The sequence below is a fragment of the Balaenoptera ricei genome, chromosome 17 (genome assembly GCF_028023285.1).
Source record: "Balaenoptera ricei isolate mBalRic1 chromosome 17, mBalRic1.hap2, whole genome shotgun sequence".
In the NCBI taxonomy this organism is placed as follows: Eukaryota; Metazoa; Chordata; class Mammalia; order Artiodactyla; family Balaenopteridae; genus Balaenoptera; species Balaenoptera ricei.
This window is the reverse complement of record NC_082655.1, coordinates 76,030,672-76,054,111: the sequence shown is the minus strand read 5'-3', so window position 1 is coordinate 76,054,111 and position 23,440 is coordinate 76,030,672.

Below are 23,440 nucleotides of genomic sequence, written 5' to 3'. Positions count from 1 at the left end.
TAGATCATAACACTGCAATGTTCACAATTTTTCAGTGTGTTCCTAACTCTATGTCTTCAGTTTATATAATCTGGCACTTGGCTAAACCTCTAATCTCATGTCTATTTATTCTTCTTCTTAGTGCACTCCAATCATAATGGCCTGCTTTTTGTTCCTTGCACATATAACATGCTCCTGTCTCAGGACATTTGCCCCTGCTGTTCCCTCTGCCTGAAAATCCCTTTCCCCAAAGAGTTTCCCAGCTCATTTGCTCTCTCACTTCCTTTATAGCTCTGCTCAGAGTAATATTTTATCAGTGACAACCTCTTCAACCATTTTATGTAAATTTTATTTTATTCATTTTATTTTAGCTTTTGTAAATCTTTCCAACTGCCTTAGGAATGTTAGAATGAGCTTGTCAATTCTGAAAAAAAAAGAAAGAAAGAAAGAAAGAAAGAAAAAAATCCTGCTGGAATTTTGATTGGGATTGCACTGAAATCATAGATCAATTTGGAAATAGTTGATATCTTAAGAATATTGACTATCTGACACATGAACACAGAATATCACAATTTACTTAGGTCCTCTTCAATTCTCACCAATGTTTGTAGTTTTACTGTATAGGCCTTGTACCTCTTTTGTCAGATTTACCAAGTATTTCATATTTTTGATATGATTTTAAATTGCAGTTTTTTGTACCTACTGACATGATTATATAAGTTGATGCTGAAAAAACATTAAAAAATTCCAACCCCCATTCCTTATAAAAGGAAGGTCTTAGCACAGTAGGAAAAGAAGGGAAATTTCTCAACCTAATAAATGGCATCTATGAAAACCCTAAAATTAAAGAGTGTACTTAACAGCAGAAAACTGAGTGATTCCTCTCTGAGGTCAGGAACAAAAATTTTCAGCATTATAGGAGAGGTTCTAGCCAATACAGTAAGGCAAGACAAAGAAATAAAATGCATCCAGATTGGAAAGGAAGAAGTAAAACTGCTTTTATTCACAGATGACATGATAGTTTATGGAACCCCATGGAATCTACAAAAAGGCTACTAAAACAAATGAGTGAGATTAGCAAGGTTGCAGGGTATAAGATCAGCATGGAAAAATCAATTGTATTTCTTTTTTTTAGATTTTTTTTTTTGATGTGGACCATTTTCAAAGTCTTTATTGAATTTGTTACACTATTGCTTATGTTTTATGTTTTGGTTTTTGGCCGCGAGACATGTGGGATCTTAGCTCCCTGGCCGGGGATCGAACCTGCAGCCCCTGCTTTGGAAGGTGAAGTCTCAACCACCAGACCGCCAGGGAAGTCCCCTCAATTGTTTTTCTAACAAAAGACGTGCAAGATGTGTACATTAAAAACTACAATACACTGGTGAGAAATTCTACAGACTCAATGAAAGCCTAACAAATGAACATTGGACAATTAAAATTAAAAAAAAACATTTTAATGTCACATCAAAAATATGAAATAGTGACAAATTCTTACATGGTGGATTAATCACACATGGTCATTACATATTTTATATATTTTTGGAATCATTTTGCTAAAATTTTCTTTAGAATATTTGCACCCATGTTCACGAGGCATATAAGCCTACAGCCTTCTTTTCCTAATACATTTTTTTCTGGTTTTAGATAAACCTGGCATCAAAGAATGAACTAAGAATTAGTCCCTCCTATTCAATTTTCTGGAAGAATTTGTGTAAAATTGGTATTATTAATTTATTTTTGGCTGCACTGGGTCTTCGTTGCTGCACACAGGCTTTCTCTAGTTGTGGCGAGCGGGGGCTACTCTTCGTTGCGGTGCACAGGCTTCTCATTGCGGTGGCTTCTCTTGTTGCGGAACATGGGCTCTAGGCGTGCGTGCTTCAGTAGTTGTGGCTCACAGGCTCTAGAGTGCACGCTCAGTAGTTGTGGTGCATGGACTTAGCTGCTCCACGGCATGTGGGATCTTCCTGGAACAGGGCTCAAACCCGTGTTCCCTGCATTGGCAGGCAGATTCTTAACCACTGCGCCACCAGGGAAGCCCTGGTATCATTTCTTCTTTAAAGGTTTGGTAGAATTCTCCAGTGAAGTCACTTTGATTTAGAGTTTTCTTTGTGGGATGATGGTTTTTAAATACAAACTGAATTTATTCAGTAGAAATAGATCTATTCAGGTTATCTATTTCTTCTTGAGTGAGGTTTGGTAGTTTGTGTCTTCCAAAGAAAGAATTTGTCTATTTCACTGAAATTGTTAAATTAATTCACATAACGTTATTCATAATACTTCCTTATTATCCTTTTAATAAGTGTAGAATCTATACTGATGATGTGTCTTTCATTACTGTTAAAGGTAATTTTTGTCTTCGCTCTTTTCTCCTTTCGGATCAGTCTGTATAAAGTCTATCACTTCTATTGATCTTCTCAAAAAATATATTGTTGGTTTTGTTGACTTTCTCTAGAATTTTTTTTATTGCATTGATTTTTTAAACCTTTACTATTTCCTTTCTTCTGCTTACTTTAATTTGGTTTTCTTTTTCAAATTTCCTAAGTTGGAAATTGAAGTCATTGATTTGATTTCCCCTTTGATTTCTTCAGTGATCACTTCTTTATTCAGTAGTGTATTGTGTAGCCTCCATGTGTTTGTATTTTTTACAGATCTTTTCCTGTAATTGATATCTAGTCTCATAGTGTTGTGGTCGGAAAAGATACTTGATACGATTTCAATTTTCTTAAATTTACCAAGGCTTGATTTGTGACCCAAGATATGATCTATCCTGGAGAATGTTGCATGAGCACTTGAGAAAAATGTGTATTCTGTTGTTTTTGGGTGGAATGTCCTATAAATATCAATTAAGTCCATCTTGTTTAATGTATCATTTAAAGCTTGTGTTTCCTTATTTATTTTCATTTTGGATGATCTGTTCATTGGTGAAAGTGGGGTGTTACAGTCCCCTACTATGATTGCGTTGCTGTGGATTTCCCCTTTTATGGCTGTTAGTATTTGCCTTATGTATTGAGGTGCTCCTATGTTGGGTGCATAAATATTTACAATTGTTATACCTTCCTCTTGGATCAATCCCTTGATCATTATATAGTGTCCTTCTTTGTCTCTTGTAATAGTCTTTATTTTAAAGTCTATTTTGTCTGATATGAGAATTGCTACTCCAGTTTTCTTTTGATTTCCATTTGCATGGAATATCTTTTTCCATCCCCTCACTTTCAGTCTGTATGTGTCTCTAGGTCTGAAGTGGGTCTCTTGTAGACAGCATATATACGGGTCTTGTTTTTGTATCCATTCAGCCAGTCTGTGTCTTTTGGTGGGAGCATTTAATCCATTTACATTTAAGGTAATTATCGATATGTATGGTCCTATTCCCATTTTCTTAAATGTTTTGGGTTTGTTATTGTAGGTGTTTTCCTTCTGTTGTGTTTCTTGCCTAGAGAAGTTCCTTTAGCATTTGTTGCAAAGCTGGTTTGGTGGTGCTGAACTCTCTCAGCTTTTGCTTGTCTGTAAAGGTTTTAATTTCTCCATCACATCTGAATGAGATCCTTGCTGGGTAGATTAATCTTGGTTGTAGGTTTTTCTCCTTCATCACTTTAAGTATATCCTGCCAGTCCCTTCTGGCTTGCAGAGTTTCTGCTGAAAGATCAGCTGTTAACCTTATGGGGATTCCCTTGTGTGTTATTTGTTGTTTTTCCCTTGCTGCTTTTAATATGTTTTCTTTATATTTAATTTTTGACAGTTTGATTAATATGTGTCTTGGCGTGTTTCTCCTTGGATTTATCCTGTATGGGACTCTCTGTGCTTCCAGGACTTGATTAACTATTTCCTTTCCCATATTAGGGAAGTTTTCAACTATAATCTCTTCAAATATTTTCTCAGTCCCTTTCTTTTTCTCTTCTTCTGGGACCCCTATAATTCGAATGTTGGTGCGTTTAATGTTGTCCCAGAGGTCTCTGAGACTGTCCTCAGTTCTTTTCATTCTTTTTTCTTTATCCTGCTCTGCAGTAGTTATTTCCACCATTTTATCTTCCAGGTCACTTATCCTTTCTTCTGCCTCAGTTATTCTGCTATTGATCCCATCTAGAGTATTTTTAATTTCATTTATTGTGTTTTTCATCGTTGCTTGGTTCCTCTTTAGTTCTTCTACGTCCTTGTTAAATGTTTCTTGCATTTTGTCTATTCTATTTCCAAGATTTTGGATCATCCTTACTATCATTATTCTGAATTCTTTTTCAGGTAGACTACCTATTTCCTCTTCATTTGTTAGGTCTGGTGTGTTTTGACCCTGCTCCTTCATCTGCTGTGTGTTTTTCTATCATCTCATTTTGCTTATCTTACTGTGCTTGGGGTCTCCTTTTCACAGGCTGCAGGTTCGTAGTTCCCATTGTTTTTGGTATCTGTCCCCAGTGGCTAAGGTTGGTTCAGTGGGTTGTGTAGGCTTCCTGGTGGAGGGAACTAGTGCCTGAGTTCTGGTGGATGAGGCTGGATCTTTTCTTTCTGGTGGGCACGTCCACGTCTGGTGGTGTGTTTTGGGGTGTCTGTGGCCTTATTATGATTTTAGGCAGCCTCTCTGCTAATGGATGGGGCTGTGTTCCTGTCTTGCTAGTTGTTTGGCATAGGGTGTCCAGCACTGTAGCTTGCTGGTCGTTGAGTGAAGCTGGGTCTTGATGTTGAGATGGAGATCTCTGAGAGATTTTCGCCGTTTGGTATTACGTGGAGCTGGGAGGTCTCTTGTGGACCAGTGTCCTGAAGTTGGCTCTCCCACCTCAGAGGCACGGCCCTGATGCCTGGCTGGAGCACCAAGAGCCTTTCATCCACACGGCTCAGAGTAAAAGGGAGAAAAAATAGAAAGAAAGAAAGAAAGAGGCTATAATATAGTGAAGTAAAATAAAGCTATTATAAAGCAAAGCTATACAGACAAAATCTCACCCAGAAGCATATACATATACACTCACAAAAACAGGAAAAGGGGAAAAATTAATATATCCTGCTCCCAAAGTCCACCTCCTGAATTTGGGATGATTCGTTGTCTATTCAGGTATTCAACAGATGCAGGCACATCAAGTTGTTTGTGGAGCTTTAATCCGCTGCTCCTGAGGCTGCTGGGAGAGATTTCCCTTTCTCTTCTTTGTTCGCACAGCTCCCGGGTTTCAGCTTTGGATTTGGACCTGCCTCTGCGTGTAGGTCACCTGAGGGCGTCTGTTGCCTGCCCAGACAGGACGGGGTTAAAGGAGCAGCTGCTTCGGGGGCTCTGGCTCACTCAGGCGGGGGGAGGGAGCGGTACAGAGGAGGCGGGGCGAGCCTGTGGCGGCAGAGGCGTCGTGACGTTTCACCAGCCCGAGGCGCGCCGTGCGTTCTCCCGGGGAAGTTGGCCCCGGATCACGGGACCCTGGCCGTGGCGGGCTGCACAGGCTCCCGGGAGGGGCGGTGTGGAGAGTGACCTGGGCTCGCACACAGGCTTCTTGGTGGCGGCAGCAGCAGCCTTAGCGTCTCATGCCCGTCTCTGGGGTCCACGCTGATGGCCGCGGCTCGCGCCCGTCTCTGGAGCTCGTTTAGGCGGCACTCTGAATCCCCTCTCCTCGCGCACCAGGAAACAAGAAGGTAAGAAAAAGTCTCTTGCCTTTTCGGCACCTGCAGACTTTTTCCCGGTCTCCCTCCCAGCCAGCTGTTGTGCGCCATCCCCTCAGGCTGTGTTCATGCCGCCAACCCCAGTCCTCTCCCTGCGATCCGACCGAAGCCCGAGCCTCAGCTCCCAGCCCCGCCCGTCCGGGCGGGTGAGCAGACAAGCCTCCGTGCGGGAATCTCTCTGCTTTGCCCTCCGCACCCCTGTGGCTGCACTCTCCTCCATGGCTCTGAAGCTTCCCCCCCACCACCTGCAGTCTCCGCCCACGAAGGGGCTTCCTAGTGCGTGGAAACCTTTCCTCCTTCACGACTCCCTCCCACTGGTGCTGGTCCCATCCCTATTCTTTTGTCTCTGTTATTTCTTTTTTCTTTTGCCCTACCCAGGTACGTGGGGAGTTTCTCGCATTTTGGGAGGTCTGACGTTTTCTGCCAGCATTCAGTGGGTGTTCTGTAGGAGTTGTTCCACGTGTAGATGTATTTCTAATGTATCTGTGGGAAGGAAGGTGATCTCCGCGTCTTACTCTTCTGCCATCTTCTCTCCGGGCCTCGAAGTCATTGATTTGAGAGTTTTCTTTTTTCCTAACATAAGTATTGAATACTATAACTTTCCTTATGAGTATTGCTTTAGCAATATTCTACTGATTTTGGAATATTGTGCTTTCATTTTTACTCACTTAAAAATACTTTCTTTTGTTCCCTTTTTATTTTTTTAATTTGATGCAAGCATTATTGATAAGATCAAGTATATGATCTTTCTATTAATAATTTCTAATTTAATTCCATTGTGGATAGGGAAAATACTTTGACTTCAATATTTTAAATATATTAAATGTTTTTTATGGTCCAAAATATTGTTTATCTTATAAATATTACATGTGTACTTGAAATAAATGCATAGTCTGCTGTTGGTGGGTAGAGGGTTCTGTAAGTACCAATTAGATCAAATTGATTGATAGTATTATTAAGTCTTCTATACAGTGTTACAGATTTTCTGTTTACTTATTCTATCAGATATTGAAAGAAGGGTATAGAAATCCTTGACTATAACTCTGTATACATCTATACCTTCTTGCAGTTCTATCAGTTTTTTGCCTTGTGTATTTTGAAGCTCTGTTATTAGGTGCATAAATGTTTAGAGTTGTTATGCAATCTTGATGAGCAGACTCTTTTAGTACTATGTTATTACCTTTATCCATTATAATATTTTTTCCTCTGAAATCTACTTAGCCTCTCCAGCTTTCTTTTTTTTTTTTTTTAACATCTTTATTGGAGTATAATTGCTTTACAATGGTGTGTTAGTTTCTGCTGTATAACAAAGTGAATCAGCTATATGTATACATATATCCCCATATCCCTACCCTCTTGCATCTCCCTCCCATCCTCCCTATCCCACCCCTCTAGGTGGTCACAAAACACCGAGCTGATCTCCCTGTGCGATGCAGCTGCTTCCCACTAGCTATCTATTTTACATTTGGTAGTGTATATATGTCAATGCTACTCTCTCACTTTGTTCCAGCTTAACATTCCCCCTATCTGTGTCCTCAAGTCCATTCTCTATGTCTGCATCTTTATTCCTGTCCTGCTCCTAGGTTCATCAGAACCATTTTTTTTTTTTTTTTTTTTTTAGATTCCAAATATATGTGTTAGCATACAGTATTTGTTTTTCTCTTTCTGACTTACTTCATTCTGTATGACAGACTTTAGGTCCATCCACATCACTACAAGTAACTCAATTTCGTTTCTTTTTATGGCTGAGTAATATTCCATTGTATATATGTGCTACATCTTCTTTATCGATTCATCTGTCGATGGGTACTTAGGTTGCTTCCACGTCCTAGCTATTGTAAATAGTGCTGCAGTGAACATTGTGGTACATGACTCTTTATGAATTATGGTTTTCTCAGGGTACATGCCCAGTAGTGGGATTGCTGGGTCTTATGGTAGTTCTATTTTGGTTTTATTACGGAACCTCCATACTGTTCTCCATAGTGGCTGTATCAATTTACATTCCCACCAACAGTGCAGGAGGGTTCTCTTTTCTCCACACCCTCTCCAGCATTTGTTGTTTGTAGATTTTTTGATTATGGCCATTCTGACCAGTGTGAGGTGATACCTCATTGTATCTCTACATGATTAGTGATGTTGAGCATCCTTTCATTTGTTTGTTGGCAATCTGTATATCTTCTTTGGAGAAATGTCTATTTAGGTCTTCTGCCCATTTTGGAATTGGGTTGTTTGTTTTTTTGATATTGAGCTGCTTGTATATTTTGGAGATTAATCCTTTGTCAGTTGCTTCATTTGCAAATATTTTCTCCCATTCTGAGGGTTGTCTTTTTGTCTTGTTTATGGTTCCCTTTGCCATGAAAAGCTTTTAAGTTTCATTAGGTCTCCCCATTTGTTTATTTTTGTTTTTATTTCCATTTCTCTAGGACGTGGGTCAAAAAGGATCTTGCTGTGATTTACGTCATAGAGTGTTCTACCTGTGTTTTCCTTTAAGAGTTTGATAGTGTCTGGCCTTACATTTAGGTTGTTAATCCATTTTGAGTTTATTTTTGCATACGGTGTTAGAGAGTGTTCTAATTTCAGTCTTTTACATGTAGCTGTCCTGTTTTCCCAGCACCACTTATTGAAGAGGCTGTCTTTTCTCCAGTGTATATTCTTGTCTCCTTTATCAAAGATAAGGTGACCATATGTGCATGGGTTTATCTCTGGGCTTTCTATCCTTTTCCATTGATCTATATTTCTGTTTTTGTGCCAGTACCATACTGTCTTGATTACTGTAGCTTTGTAGTATAGTCTGAAGTCCAGGAGCCTGATTCCTCCAGCTCCGTTTTTCTTTCTCAAGATTGCTTTGGCTATTCGGGGTGTTTTGTGTTTCCATACAAATTGTGAAATTTTTTGTTCTGGTTCTGTGAAAAATGCCAGTGGTAGTTTGATAGGGATTGCATTGAATCTGTAGATTGCTTTGGGTAGTAGAGTCATTTTCACAATATTGATTCTTCCAATCCAAGAACATGATGTATCCTCCATCTGTTGGTATCATCTTTAATTCCTTTCATCAGTGTCTTATAGTTTTTTGCATACAGGTCTTTTGTCTCCTTAGGTAGGTTTATTCGTAAGTATTTTATTCTTTTTGTTGCAATGGTAAATGGAAGTGTTTCTTTAATTCCTCTATCAGATTTTTCATCATTAGTGTTTAGGAATGCAAGAGATTTCTGTGCATTAATTTTGTATCCTGCTACTTTACCAAATTCATTGATTAGCTCTTGTAGTTTTCTGGTAGCATCTTTAGGATTCTCTATGTATAGTATCATGTCATCTGCAAATAGTGACAGTTTCACTTCTTCTTTTCCAGTTTGGATTCCTTTTATTTCTTTTACTTCTCTGATTGCTGTGGCTAAAACTTCCAAAACTATGTTGAATAATAGCCGTGAGAGTGGGCAACCTTGTCTTGTTCCTGATCTTAGAGGAAATGGGTTCAGTTTTTCACCATTGAGAACGATGTTGGCTGTGGGTTTGTCACATATGGCCTTTACTATGTTGAGGTAGGTTCCCTCTATGCCTACTTTCTGGAGAATTTTCATCAAAAATGGGTGTTGAGTTTTGCCAAAAGCTTTCTCTGCATCTATTGAGATGATCATATGGATTTTATCCTTCAATTTGTTAATAAGGTGTATCACATTGATTGATTTGTGTATATTGAAGAATCCTTGCATTCCTGGGATAAACCCTACTTGATCATGGTGTGTGACCCTTTTAATGTGCTTCTGGATTCTGTTTGCTAGTATTTTCTTGAAGATTTTTGCATCTATGTTCATCAGTGAAATTGGCCTGCAGTTTTCTTTTTTTGTGACATCTTTGTCTGGTTTTGGTATTAGGGTGATGGTGGCCTCATAGAATGAGTTTGGGAGTGTTCCTCCCTCTGCTATATTTTGGAAGAGTTTAAAAAGGATAGGTGTTAGTTCTTCTCTAAATGTTTGATAGAATTTGCCGGTGAAGCCATCTGGCTCTGGGCTTTTGTTTGTTGGAACATTTTTAATCACAGTTTCAATTTCAGTGCTCCTGATTGGTCTCTTTATATTTTCTATTTCTTCCTGGTTCAGTCTCAGAAGGTTGTTCTTTTCTAAGAATTTGTCCATTTCTTCCAGGTTGTCCATTTTATTGGCATATAATTGCTTGTAGTAATCTCTCATGATCCTTTGTATTTCTGCAGTGTCAGTTGTTACTTCTTTTTCATTTCTAATTCTGTTGATTTGAGTCTTCTCCCTTTTTTTCTTGATGAATCTGGCTAATGGTTTATCAATTTTGTTTTCTTCTCAAAGAAGCAGCTTTTAGTTTTGTTGATCTTTGCTATCGTTTCCTTCATTTCTTTTTCATTTATTTCTGATCTGATCTTTATGATTTCTTTCCTTCTGTTAACTTTGGGGTTTTTTGGTTCTTTTTTCTCTAATTGCTTTAGGTGTAATGTTAGGTTGTTTACTTGAGATGTTTCTTGTTTCTTGAGGTAGGCTTGTATAGCTATAAACTTCCCTCTTAGAACTGCTTTTGCTGCATCCCATAGGTTTTGTGTTGTTATGTTTTCATTGTCATTTGTTTCTAGGTATTTTTTGATTTCCTCTTTGATTTCTTCAGTGATCTCTTGGTTATTTAGTAGCATATTGTTTAGCATCCTTGTGCTTGTATTTTTTACATTTTTTTTTTCTGTAATTGATATCTAGTGTTATAGTGTTGTGGTCAGAAAAGATACTTGATGCGATTTCAATTTTCTTAAATTTACCAAGGCTTGATTTGTGACCCAAGATAGGATGTATCCTGGAGAATGTTCCATGAGCACTTGAGAAGAAAGTGTATTCTGTTGTTTTTGGATGGAATGTCCTATAAATATCAGTTAAGTCCATCTTGTTTAATGTGTCATTTTAAGCTTGTGTTTCCTTATTTATTTTCGTTTTGGATGACCTGTCCATTGGTGAAAGTGGGGTGTTAAAGTCCCCTACTATGATTGTGTTACTGTTGATTTCCCCTTTTATGGCTGTTAGTATTTGCCTTATGTATTGAGGTACTCCTATGTTGGGTTCATAAATATTTACAATTGTTGTATCTTCGTCTTGGATTCATCTCTGATCATTATGTAGTGTCCTTCTTTGTCTCTTGTAATAGTCTTTAATTTTAAAGTCTCTTCTGTCTGATATGAGAATTGCTACTCCAGCTTTCTTTTGATTTCCATTTGCATGGAATATCTTTTTCCATCCCCTCACTTTCAGTCTGGATGTGTCCCTAGGTCTGAAGTGGGTCTCTTGTAGACAGCATATATATGGGTCTTGTTTTTGTATCCATTCAGCCAGTCTATGTCTTTTGGTTGGAGCATTTAATCCATTTACATTTAAGGTAATTATAGATAAGTATTTTCCTATTTCCATTTTCTTAAATGTTTTGGGTTTGTTATTGTAGGTCTTTTCCTTCTCTTGTGTTTCCTGCCTAGAGAAGTTCCTTTAGCATTTGTTGTAAAGCTGGTTTGGTGGTGCTGAATTCTCTTAGCTTTTGCTTGTCTGTAAAGGTTTTAATTTCTCCATCAAATCTGAATGAGATCCTTGCTGGGTAGAGTAATCTTGGTTGTAGGTTTTTCCCTTTCATCACTTTAAATATGTCCTGCCAGTCCCTTCTGGCTTGCAGAGTTTCTGCTGAAAGATCAGCCGTTAACCTTATGGGGATTCCCTTGTATGTTATTTGTTGCTTTTCCTTTGCTGATTTTAATATTTTTTCTTTGTATTTAATTTTTGATAGTTTGATTAATATGTGTCTTGGCATGTTTCTCCTTGGATTTACCCTGTATGGGACTCTCTGTGCTTCCTGGACTTGATTGACTACTTCCTTTCCCATGTTAGGGAAGTTTTCAACTATAATCCCTTTAAATATTTTCTCAGACCCTTTCTTTTTCTCTTCTTCTTCTGGGACCTATATAATTCGAATGATGTTGCATTTAATGTTGTCCCGGATTTCTCTGAGACTGTTCTCAATTCTTTTCATTCTTTTTTCTTTATCCTGCTCTGCAGTATTTATTTCCACTATTTTATCTTCCAGGTCACTTATTCGTTCTTCTCCTCAGTTATTCTGCTATTGATTCCTTCTAGAGAATTTTTAATTTCATTTATTGTGTTGTTCATCATTGTTTGTTTGATCTTTAGTTCTTCTAGGTCCTCATTAATCGTTCCTTGTATTTTCTCTATTTTATTTCCAAGATTTTGGATCATCTTTACTATCATTACTCTGAATTCTTTTTCAGGTAGACTGCCTATTTCCTCTTCATTTGTTTGGTCTGGTGGGTTTTTACCTTGCTCCTTCATCTGCTGCATACTTCTCTGTCTTCTCATTTTGTTTAACTTACTGTGTTTGGGGTCTCCTTTTTGCAGGCTGCAGGTTCATAACTCCTGTTGTTTTTGGTGTCTGCCCCCAGTGGGTGAGGTTGGTTCAGTGGCTTGTGTACGCTTCCTGGTGGAGAGGACTGGTGCCTGGTTCTGGTGGGCGGTGCTGGATCTTGCCTTTCTGGTGGGCAGGGCTGCGTCCGGTTGTATGTTTTGGGGTGTCTGTGAACTTAGTATGATTTTAGGTAGCCTCTCTTGTAATGAGTGGGGTTGTGTTCCTGTTTTGCTAGTTGTTTTGCATGGGGCGTCCAGCACTGAAGCTTGCTGGCCATTGGGTGGAGCTGGGTCTTAGCATTGAGATGGAGATCTCTGGGAGAGCTGTTGCCGATTGATATTATGTGGGGCCAGGATGTCTCTGGTGGACCAATGTCCTGAATTCAGCTCTCCCACCTCAGAGGCTCAGAGCTGACACCCAGCTGGAGTACCAAGACTCTGTCAGCCACATGGCTCAGAAGAAAAGGGAGAAAAAAGGAAAGAAAAATAATAAATTAAAAAAATTATTAAAATAAAAATAATAATAATAAAAAAGAGAGCAACTCAACCAATAAACAAATCCACCAATGATAACAAGTGCTGAAAACTCTACTAAGATAAACATAAAAATCAGTAACAAATCAGTCGCAGACAGCAAACCCCAAGTCTGCAGTTGCTCCCCAAATCTACTGCCTCAATTTTGGGATGATTCTTTGTCTCTTCAGGTATTTCAGAGATGCAGGGTATATCAAATTGGTTGTGGGGATTTAATCCGCTGCTCCTGAGGCTGCTGGGAGAGATTTCCCTTTCTCTTCTTTGTTCACACAGCTCCTGGGGTCAGCTTTGGTTTTGGCCCCAGCTCTGTGTGTAGGTCGTCCTCTGGCCTCTGTTCCTGCCCAGACAGGACAGAGATAAAGCAGCAGCTGATTAGGGGGTTCTGGCTCACTCAGGCTGGGGGGAGGGAGGGGTACAGAATGCAGGGCGAGCCTGCAGCAGCAGAGGCCAGCATGAGGTTGCAACAGCCTGAGTCACACAGTGTGTTCTCCTGGGGAAGTTGTCCCTGGATCACGGGACCCTGGCAGTGGTGGGCTGCACAAGCTCCCAGGGTGGGTGTGGATAGTGACCTGTGCTTGCATACAGGATTCTTGGTGGCTGCAGCAGCAGTGTTAGTGTTTCATGCCTGTCCCTGGGGTCCACGCTGATAGTCGCGGCTCACTCCAGTCTCCAGAGCTCGTTTAGGTAGAGCTTTGCCTTCTGTGGGCATACAGGGAAGGAATCCCCTCACCTCGCACACCCCGAAACAATGGTTTCTTGCCTCTTAGGCAGGTCCAGACTTTTTCCCGGACTCCCTCTCAGCTAGCTGTGGTGCACTAGTCCCCTTCAGGCTGTGTTCACACAGCCAACCCCAGTCCTTTCCCTGGGGTCTGACCTCCCAGCCCCCGCCTGCCCCGGTGGGTGAGCAGACAAGCCTTTCGGGCAGGTGAGTGCTGGTTGGCACTGATCCTCTGTGTGGAAATCTCTCCGCTGTGCCCTCTGCACCCCTGTTGCTGCGTTCTCCTCCATGGCTCTGAAGCTTCCCCCCCAACACCCCCATCTCCGCCAGTAAAGGGGCTTCCTTGTGTGTGGAAACTTTTCCTCCTTCACAACTCCCTCCCAGAGGTGCAGGTCCTGTCCTTATTCTTTTGTCTCTGTTTTTTCTTTTTTCTTTTGCCCTACCCAAGTACGTGGGGATTTTCTTACCTTTTGGGAAGTCTGAGGTCTTCTGCCAGCGTTCAGTAGGTGTTCTGTAGGAGTTGTTCCACATGTAGATGTATTTTTGATGTATTTGTGGGAAGAAGGTGATCTCTACATCTTACTCCTCTGCCATCTTGAATGTCTCCCTCCAGCTTTCTTTTGATTAGTCTTTTCATGGTTTCATTTTCCATCCTTTTATTTCTTTAATTTTCACCCTATTTGTATCTTTATATTTAAAGTGCGCTGCTTTTATGTGGCATATATTTGAGTCTTCCCTTTCCTATCCAATCTGACTTATGCCTTTGAATTGGCTTGTTTAGATCATTTTAATTTATGTAATTATCGATATGGTTAGTTTTAAGTCTAGTATCTTTCAAATACCATTTAACACATACATAACATACAGTACAAGATCCTTATACTAGTATATTTCATTTCTCCCCTTAAGGTCTTTTTGCTATGATTATCATACCTCATAGTTTCCCATATGTTTAAACTCCAAACTATATTGTGATTATTTTAGTTTAAGCAGCCAATTATTTAAAAAATTGATTTAACTATTTAAAAACTTCATACATTTATCCAAGTAGTTGTCATTTCTGTGTTTACTTTTTTTTGTAGATCCATATTTCCATCTCATATAATTTTCTTTCTTCTTGAAGGACATTAATATTTCTTGTAGTGTAGGTTTGCTAGAAGTTTTTATTTTGCCTTTGCTTTGGAAAGATGTTTTTGCTGGGTACAGAATTATACGTTGAAAGTTATTTTCTTTTATTACTCTAAAGATATAGGTTCACTGTTTTCTTGCTGTCATCATTTCTGATGAGAAATATGTCCTTCTCATCTTCTTTCTTGGAATGTAACTTTTTTTCTCACTTACTATAAGATTTTCTCTTTATCACTGGTTTTGAGAAATTTGAATAGGAGGTGACTTGGTGTAGTTTTCTTCATGTTTCTTATGCTTTGATTCATTGATCTTCTTGGATCTGCAGGTTTGTGGCTGTCAACAAATTTAGAAAATTCCTGACTACTATTTTTTTTTTGAGCAATTTTTCTGTACTATACTCTCTCTTCTTTATTAAATTGCATGCACATTATGCCATTTGAAGTTGTCCCCAAGCCCATTAAATTCTTTTTTATCTCTGCATTTCATTTTGGATTGCTTATTTAGTTAGATTATTAAGGTTACTAATCTTTTCTTCTGCAATATCTCCTCTGCCATTAATCTCATTCAATGTATTTTTCATCCCAGACACTAAAGTTTTTCTCTCTAGATATTTAGTTTAGTTCTTTTTTGGATCTTCCATGTCTCTCCTTAATATTTTGAACATTTGGAATCCAGTTATATTAAGTGTTTTAACAAACATGTTTGCTATTTCTAACATTTATGTAACCTTTTTGAATGAAGTATAGTAGACTTAACAATATTATATTAGTTTCAGATGTATAACATAGTGAGTCAATATTTTTATAGATTATATTCCATATAAAGTTATAAAATATTGTCTATATTCCCTGTGCTGTATATTGCATCCTTGTAACTTATTTATTTTACAAAACTAGTCATTTGTACCTCTAACATTTATATAACTTTTTGATTGCTTTTGAATGAGTACTTTTCCTCCTTATTATAGGTCATATTTTCCTGTTTGTCTGCATGCCTGGTAACTTTTTACTGGATGTCAGACACCATGAATTTTACTTTTTTGAGTATTGAAAATTTGAACTTCCTACAAATATTCTTATGCTTAGTTCTCAGTCAGTGCCAAGTTATTTGGAAATAGTTTGATTCTTTCAGGCCTTACTTTGAAGATTAGGTGAGTCAAGTGTAGTGCTTAGACTAGAGCTCATTATTTTCTACCACCAAGGCAAGAACTTACTGTGTACTTTACCCAGTGCCCCAGGAATTATAAATTTTTGTAGTCCGATTGGTAGGAACAAACATTATTCTCTGTACTATGTGAGTGCTGCTGAGTACTGTTTCTTCCAATTCCTCAGTCTTATGTAATTTTATCCCATGCATGCACTGATCAGTAATCAAGGGGGACAACTGATCACTACTTAATGAGAATCTCTGGAATTCCCTGTCAGCAATAGCTTTCCTGTCCTGTACTCTGCCCTGGTAACTCTACTTGCCTTGATCTCCTGGACTTCAGCTTTGTCTCAACTCAGGGAATCCACTGGATTTCACCTAGGTTAAATCTCCCTGTGCTGTTGCCTGGAAACTCTCAAGGACGTAATCTATGGGCAGTCATATGGCTCATGTTGTTTATGTTTCATCCCTCAAGGATCATTGTCATTTGTTGCCTGATGTTCTGTGTCTTGAAAAATGTTGTTTCATATATTTTGTCCAGTTTTTTGGTTATTTCATTTGGGACTATATATCTGGATCTTGTTATTACATCATGGTTGGAAACACAAGTTTTTGTTCATTGTTAAATAGAACCTTTTAGTAGCTTTTTTCCATTAGGGTCAGAAAGTATGGCTCAGTGAGTTCTGTTTTGTGTATTTACTGAGACTTTCTCCTTGCCCTAGTTAGTATATGATTAATTTTGGGGTGAATTTTCTATGGGTATTTGCAAAGAAGGAATATTATTCATATGTAGGGTATTAAGTTTCTTATATAAAGATGTAGAGTTTGGCTATTTTTTGATGAAATAAAATTAGGAAAAACACATGTTTACAAAAGCCAAAGAGAATAGAAGTAATAAAATGAGAAGTAAAATTTCTTTTTCATTGGTTTAATACATGACGAGGCCCTCTCCCAAAGTTAAGAATTATTAAAAATTTTTTTAGTACTACTTTTATACATTTACTAGAAAGTTTCTGTAAAACTTTTTATCTCACTATATTATATTTGTTTACATTGTTTCTTTGATTAGAGTAGCGCATAAATAGTTCTTTATGATTAAATGAGGGTGTGTAGCTTATTCTATATTTTATATTAATATTTATTAAATTCTTTTGGGACTTTATTAAATTATCAAATTGAGATTTTTCTCATTTCCTTCCTGATGCTGAAATAGATCCAAGTTCTCAGTTTGTGTTTTAAAATTAGATATAAGTAAAATATTTTGGAAATATGCTCAAGGAACATAGATTTTTGTCTTATCAGACTCTTACTAGCTCTGTGTTTATGTGCAAGTCATTTAGTGGTTTTGAGCCTTAGGTTTCCCATCTGTCATTAAATTATATTGAATCAGATAATATCTAATATTAATTCCAACTGTGAATTTTGAAGTGCATACTTATGTCTCTTCTTTAGGTCATTATAAATACACAGAAGAGTTTTGATGAAAACCTGGTCTATCACTGGTATGTAACTATAAGGGACATTTGCCTGGCCTTCATGTTCACCAAGGTCTTTATATATTTGTTGTTATTTCCAAGTGATGTTACACACATTATTGCAGAGAAACTATGACCGAAATGAAAAAACATGATAATCACAGAGCTTTATTTTCTTCTCCCATTACTAGACCACACTCTTTGTAAGTTAGATATATTCTTAATAAATATTATGACTATCCTGTGAAAAGCATATTTATATTGCATTGCATTTTTATGTTAAAATGTTAATTTGTTAAATGCAAACATTTAAACTATACTACAACTTTTGTAACTCTGTTTTGAGATTTCATTATTTAATTTTTAATTAATTGTGAGTGTAAACATTTAAGTTACCTGATCTTCTCTTGACTTGAGGGTCTGTGTTTGGAGTATGTGTATCATAAGTATTAAACTTAATACACAATACCTCAATTAAAGAGCTTAGATTGGCCCTCACAATCCTACCAGCTGAGGCCGTATTTTGAGTTTGTTTTCCTTCTACTTATATGCACACATACATATGGTAGGCCCGAGATAATGAGATTCTTTTCAACTTAAGCTGCCTGTAGTTAGACATATGAACAAAACACCTCCATATAATATGCCTTCCTTAGTGGCGTTTACATGGGAGATGTGTTTTGATTTGCTTTTGTGTAGCAAATACTATGTTATCTGGGCCAAAAACATTTCACCATCAGAATTAGAGACTGTAAGCACAGCTGATTTTTAGGGGTATTTTGGGCAGCTGCAGAATTCTGATGACTATCCACGAAGCACTTCATCTCTTCACTGCCCAAATTGAGTCACTTTCTATCTTAAGTCTAACTTTATATAAAAAGTATCGTCTCCTTCCTACTGATGAAATAAATATATAAAAAAAAACTAAATGAAATAGCTATGTCTAGTGAAAAAGCTTTATATTTAAGAAATGCACAAATAATTTTGAAATTAAGCTAACAGCCATCCATGTATCTTTGGGCCAAAGGTTCATCTTTTTAAATTCCATCAGAAATTGTCATTTATTTCTGAAGAATTACATATGGTTAGATATTTTTCTATTGTTACAAAAATAAGATGTATGGGATAAATGGACCTTTAGATTAGGGCATGATGAGGAAAATTAATACCTGATTTAAATTTGCACTAGGGAAACATTGAATCTAACATGAAAAGTGATAATTCTGGCTAAATTTAGGGATGGTCCATGAAGACACTTCCTAAAGTTTCTTTCAGAGGCTACTATATAGTTTCTACTATTTATTAAGTCATATATTAGTTACTTTGAGAAAATAAGTTCGTTTTATATTTTTACAAATCCTGTATTAATATTATTCATCCTATTTCACAAAAAACTGGGCTTACAGGACAAGTTATAGAGCTGGAAAGGGGAAAGGCCTGGATTTTGATCCAATCCTGCCTGAGGCAAAAAGCCTGTGGTTTCCACTGTAAGAACCCTCCCCCCGACCCCACCCCAAAACCTAGCAGTTAAGGATTGGGGCTCATTCTGACATGGCAGTTTGCTTGCTCTCGAATGAGCAGATGTTCCTCTGTGGAGTCAGTGTTACCTGCCCACTCACAGGGCCACACGTCTCCATCTGACCTCACCTGTCCTTCCTGGGAAATGGCCCGAGGTAGGGCACACTGTTTTCCTCTACCCACGCCCAGGTCAGAGTTACCTTCTTAGTTCAAGGAGCTGATCTGACCCGGGTCACATCACCCAGACAACCACTGCTTCCTTTCCTCCACTCCCCACACCATCCCAGGCCTGCTGAGGGCAGCCTGAACTCTGCACTTGCTAAAGCATTTTGAGGAACTAGTAGGTTGTTGAACAGCAGTGGGTCTTGTGAGCACAGAATTGTGGAAACCATTGGTTAAATAAAGTTTAACAGGGTCAGTCTTTGATGTGCTAGTCTGCTTTATGAGTTTCCAAGAGAGAAAGTTAGTATGCAGAATGCTCTGGAAGTGTTTGACCACATCTAGCTGTTTCTTTTACTAGAGCCTTTAAGGAGAATAGTATTCCATGTAAGACACATTGAACATTGTTCATTTGAACTAAAGCAGTGGTGGGAATTTCCTAAGCCCTTGAAAGGTGAGTAGGGGACATACTAGAGAAGATTCTCCCTTTGTAATATTGGAGTCGATATCAACTTAGTAGTGTCTGTTCCTAAGGCTGCCCCTATTTCTGATACTTTCCTTAGTATCAAACTGAGCTGTCCTTTCAGGCGGGACTTTATAGAGTAAACATCATCCTGGAATATGTGGATGCCTGCCCCTGGCTGAAAGTAGGGATGGGAAACTAAGAACAGGAACCTAAAGCCAAGAAAAGAGGCTGAATCCACGACCGACTTTCAAAACACAGGTGTGCGTATCTGTAATCACGGGTTAAAGCAGGTGAGTCCTTCTTGTCTTCTGGGAAGGCTTCATGGAAAAGGTGAGTCCTGAGACTGGCAGAAGCGTGCTGAGAAGTCCTCCAGGCCTGGCAGGGAGCGCGGGTGGAAATGGTGAGTCATATCCTGGAGACAGCAGACAATTCATTTCTGCTTCCCCTGTCCAGGCAGGTCTAATCAAGTTTATGCTCCTTTATAGAAAAGGGGAAAGGACGGGGGAAAAGGAGGAGACCAATTAGCTCCTAAATCTTTCCCTCTCACTCATTTGGGCTGACATATCCATGCAGATTTCCCCTAAATAGACACATCCCTACTTTTCAAAATATGGCTGGTTGAACCAACCACATTAAAATAAGTGAATATTTTTTCATTCAAAATTGGGTTCTTGGAAGTTAAAAGAATAAGAAATGATGTCCAGGAGCAGTAGCCCAACCATCAGAGCCTTAGAAGTAGCCAGATGAGAGATGCCTTTCACCTCTGTGCAAGGGCTCTCCAGCCCCCAAAGGGCCAGGCGAAGGTCCCCAAAGAGCCAGGTCAAGGAACAGGAGCTCTCCCTGTCTACTTTTTCTCAACCCCACTGCCCCATCCTGCCTACTTGGCTCCCTCTCTCCTGCCTTATTCCTTCTCAACAGGCTCTGGGTACCACTCTGCCACAAAACTGATGCTGATTTTCTGTACAGGGATCAAATGGACTTTTTCAAAATGTAAATGGGATCGTGTCATATCCTGTGCTCAAAACTCTTTGGTGGCTTCCTACCACCTTTACAATAACCTTTAAACGTCTCACCCTAACCGCGGAGCACAGCACACCTCCCCAGCCTCTCTCTCTGTCGCTTCAACTAAGCTGACCTTGATTTTCCACCTTGAGCCTTTCTATAGAATTGTTCTCCAGCTGCCACCTTCCTCTCTTGCCATCAGAGGCTGGCCAACTATGGCGCACGGGCTGGTTGGCTTTTGTCATGCTTCTGTAAGACCCTTGAACTAAGAATCATTTTTACATTTTTAAAAGGTTATAACAATATGTGGCAGAGATCAAATGTGGTCTGCAAAGCCCCCAATATTTACTAGCTTGCCCTTTACGGAAAGAGTGTGGCAACTCCTGATTTAGAAAATTTTTTCCACTAGCCCATTCTTGGTATGTTCTTTACATCATGCACCTCAGTTTGCAATTATAAGCTTATTAGTGTCTTTACTTGCTGATCATCTGCTTCTCCTCCAGCCTCCACGAAGACTGGGGCCGTCCTTGAAGGATCTTTGAGAATAGAACCCAGTGTTTCACACACTTGTCTTGCCATCGTGAGCATTAAATACGTACTTGCCGCTCACTTCGCTGATACCTTTTTATGGCTGGTGCTCCCTGCTCACATCACACTGGGTTAGTTACCATCCCTGCCTTATCGTCCTCTAGATAGTCCCAGGTAATTTCTACATCAGGAAACTCAGTCCAGGTGTGGGAATAAAGCTCAGAGCCAGGCCCTTCCAGTACATGTTTATTCAGAGCAGAATCTGACCCCACGCCCCCAAGTTGTACATAATGGGTTCCTACTGTGGGTTTCACAGACAGCTCAGTATTCTAGTAGGAAATCAGGAGGCTGGCTGCTGGGGCGCTGTGGTTATAGCCTTTCAAGTTGGGATGGCGACCATTCTCATGTTCCTCTGGGCACGGATGATCTGTCTGGTTGAATCTTCTGTTACTGGAACTTAATAAAGAGGAACATTTCTGAAATTTTAGAAATTGGATTACTGTTGATAATTTTCTCTCTATAACCATGGAAGGTCCATGTTAATAATTCTTTGCAGTGCTATTCAAAGATGACATCTGTTTAAGCATACATTATAACAGTCAGATTTGCTCAACAGAGACTTTATTAATTTGTTACTTTCCCTGAGCAAATGTGATCGCACATTTGCTTAAATATTTACAAATGTATGTGAACGAGCTGCAGAAGAAGGTAAAATTAAAGCCAAATAGGACACGTGTTTTTAAAGAAAGATAAGGTTTCATTTACTCTGCTGTGGTATGAGTAATAACTCAGTACAGAAAATGTGATCTGTTCAAACCGTGCTTCTCATATTCACTGACTGAAAAGGGACAGTTCCATTTTCGGCTGTGCAAAACCGAGTCATTCTTATTAAAAGGTCACGGGGAACTGGGGAGAAATGTCAGGCACACAGACTGACCTATTCAGAATATAATCAAGCTTGCTTTAAAAAGACAACATCTACCTTATGAAGGGGAGAGATCTGACTGTACTCTCTGTGCTTTGGTAATACAGTTAGTGCTGATAAGACCTTGAGACAATCCTGCCTTCCAGAAAATGAGTGTTTATGGTGGGTGTGGATGCGGTGGAGGGACACCTTGATGTAGTGTGGCTAAGACCCTCACTTCAGCCGCTGTTTCCTTTTGAATTATTGAACTTACGATTGCTTTACGAGATGCACGTTTTTTACTTCAAAGATAGCTTTGCTCCACTTTAATTTTCCCTTTGATTAATTAATTTCATAAGGAGTTGATGAAAGTGGTCCCCTGGATCCAGTGGCAGATTGACGGCAACAAGCTTCAGTCACCTGTTTGCCCAGAGCCTGAATGTCGTGCAGAGGTACGATTTCTGCAGCGCGTCCTCTGATATTCTCCCATTTCGTTTCAAGAGACCAGCTGTAAAGGCAAGATGGCAATTCCACTTTCATGCCAGTTCATCCTTGGCCTCTCTCCAGATTTCTAGTATTCAGGGCTTGAGTTTGCTGGCTGCTTTATACCTTGTGTGCACAGAGCTCCCATTGACTTCATTATGATAAACAGAATGATGATAAACTTCAATGGTAAACAGAAGGGTTCTTCACTTCACTGGGAATTCGGCATGTATGAAGAGACGTGGTCCAGTAAAATCAGCCCATTTCAGATCAAATAAATAAGCATAATAGTATCTGCAGTGCCAAGTCAGCGTCATGTGACATATATCTAAGAGAATATGGGCACTAGAGATTCTATTTGTGTGGTTACCAAATTAGCATCTGATGGTACCTACTTGACTTCTTCAACCTCCTGGTTGGAAACAAGGAGATGGTTATATTCCCTTCTGACTAGGATGGATCTTTCAGCAGATGTATACATACACATGTTCCTTAAGAAGCTGCTTTTTTTTTTCTTATGAAGATGGATCACAAATAAGGCCCACTGGAGCAAATAATTTATGGAATCTTTAATATTTGGCATTTCTTCATTGGTTCAAAAAGGCACAGCCAACAATCCAACCATGTTGTATATGTTTCCTCCTAAACTGGCCATGTAGCAAAGTAGCATCATGCGGCTGCTTCTGCCAGGTTAAGTATTCAGTTCTAATAGACATTTTTTAGGCATGCAGAATTAGTTGAGTCAAAATTATAGCATGCTTCTTTAATTGTTGCTGATTGTCTGTAAAATAGTATTTTGCTAAAATAACTACATTGCTAAATTTACTAATTTATTGTATTTTAAAAAGATAAAACCCAGGTTGGAGATTGAGATAAAGAAATAAAAGAACTCAGGTACAGTAAGATACCCATTTCACTAATGGTTAAATTCTGTAAATATTGGTTAGTCTAGATGTGTTTTCTCACAAGGATTGAATAAACTTAGCTTGCTATGTATCTTTTTTGGCTTAGATGAAGCTTCAAACCTTCCAATTAGCATATCTGGGTAATGAACTATTTATTCAGATTTTTTCTGTTAAAGATTTTTAAAAAAAAATTTTTCTTGATTTTTCTCTCTAACGAGATAAACCCAAGAACTTTCAATGTATAACCATTACAGAAAAGATCCTTTTTGCTTCTTTTGGGAATTAATTAATTTATTTATTTTTAAATTTGGTTGCTTTGGGTCTTCATTGCTGCGCGCAGGCTTTCTCTAGTTGCAGCAAGTGGGGACTACTCTTTGTTGCGGAGCACGGGCTCTAGATGCGTGGGCTTCAGTAGTTGTGGCATGTGGGCTCAGTAGCTGTGGTTCGTGGTCTGTAGAGCACA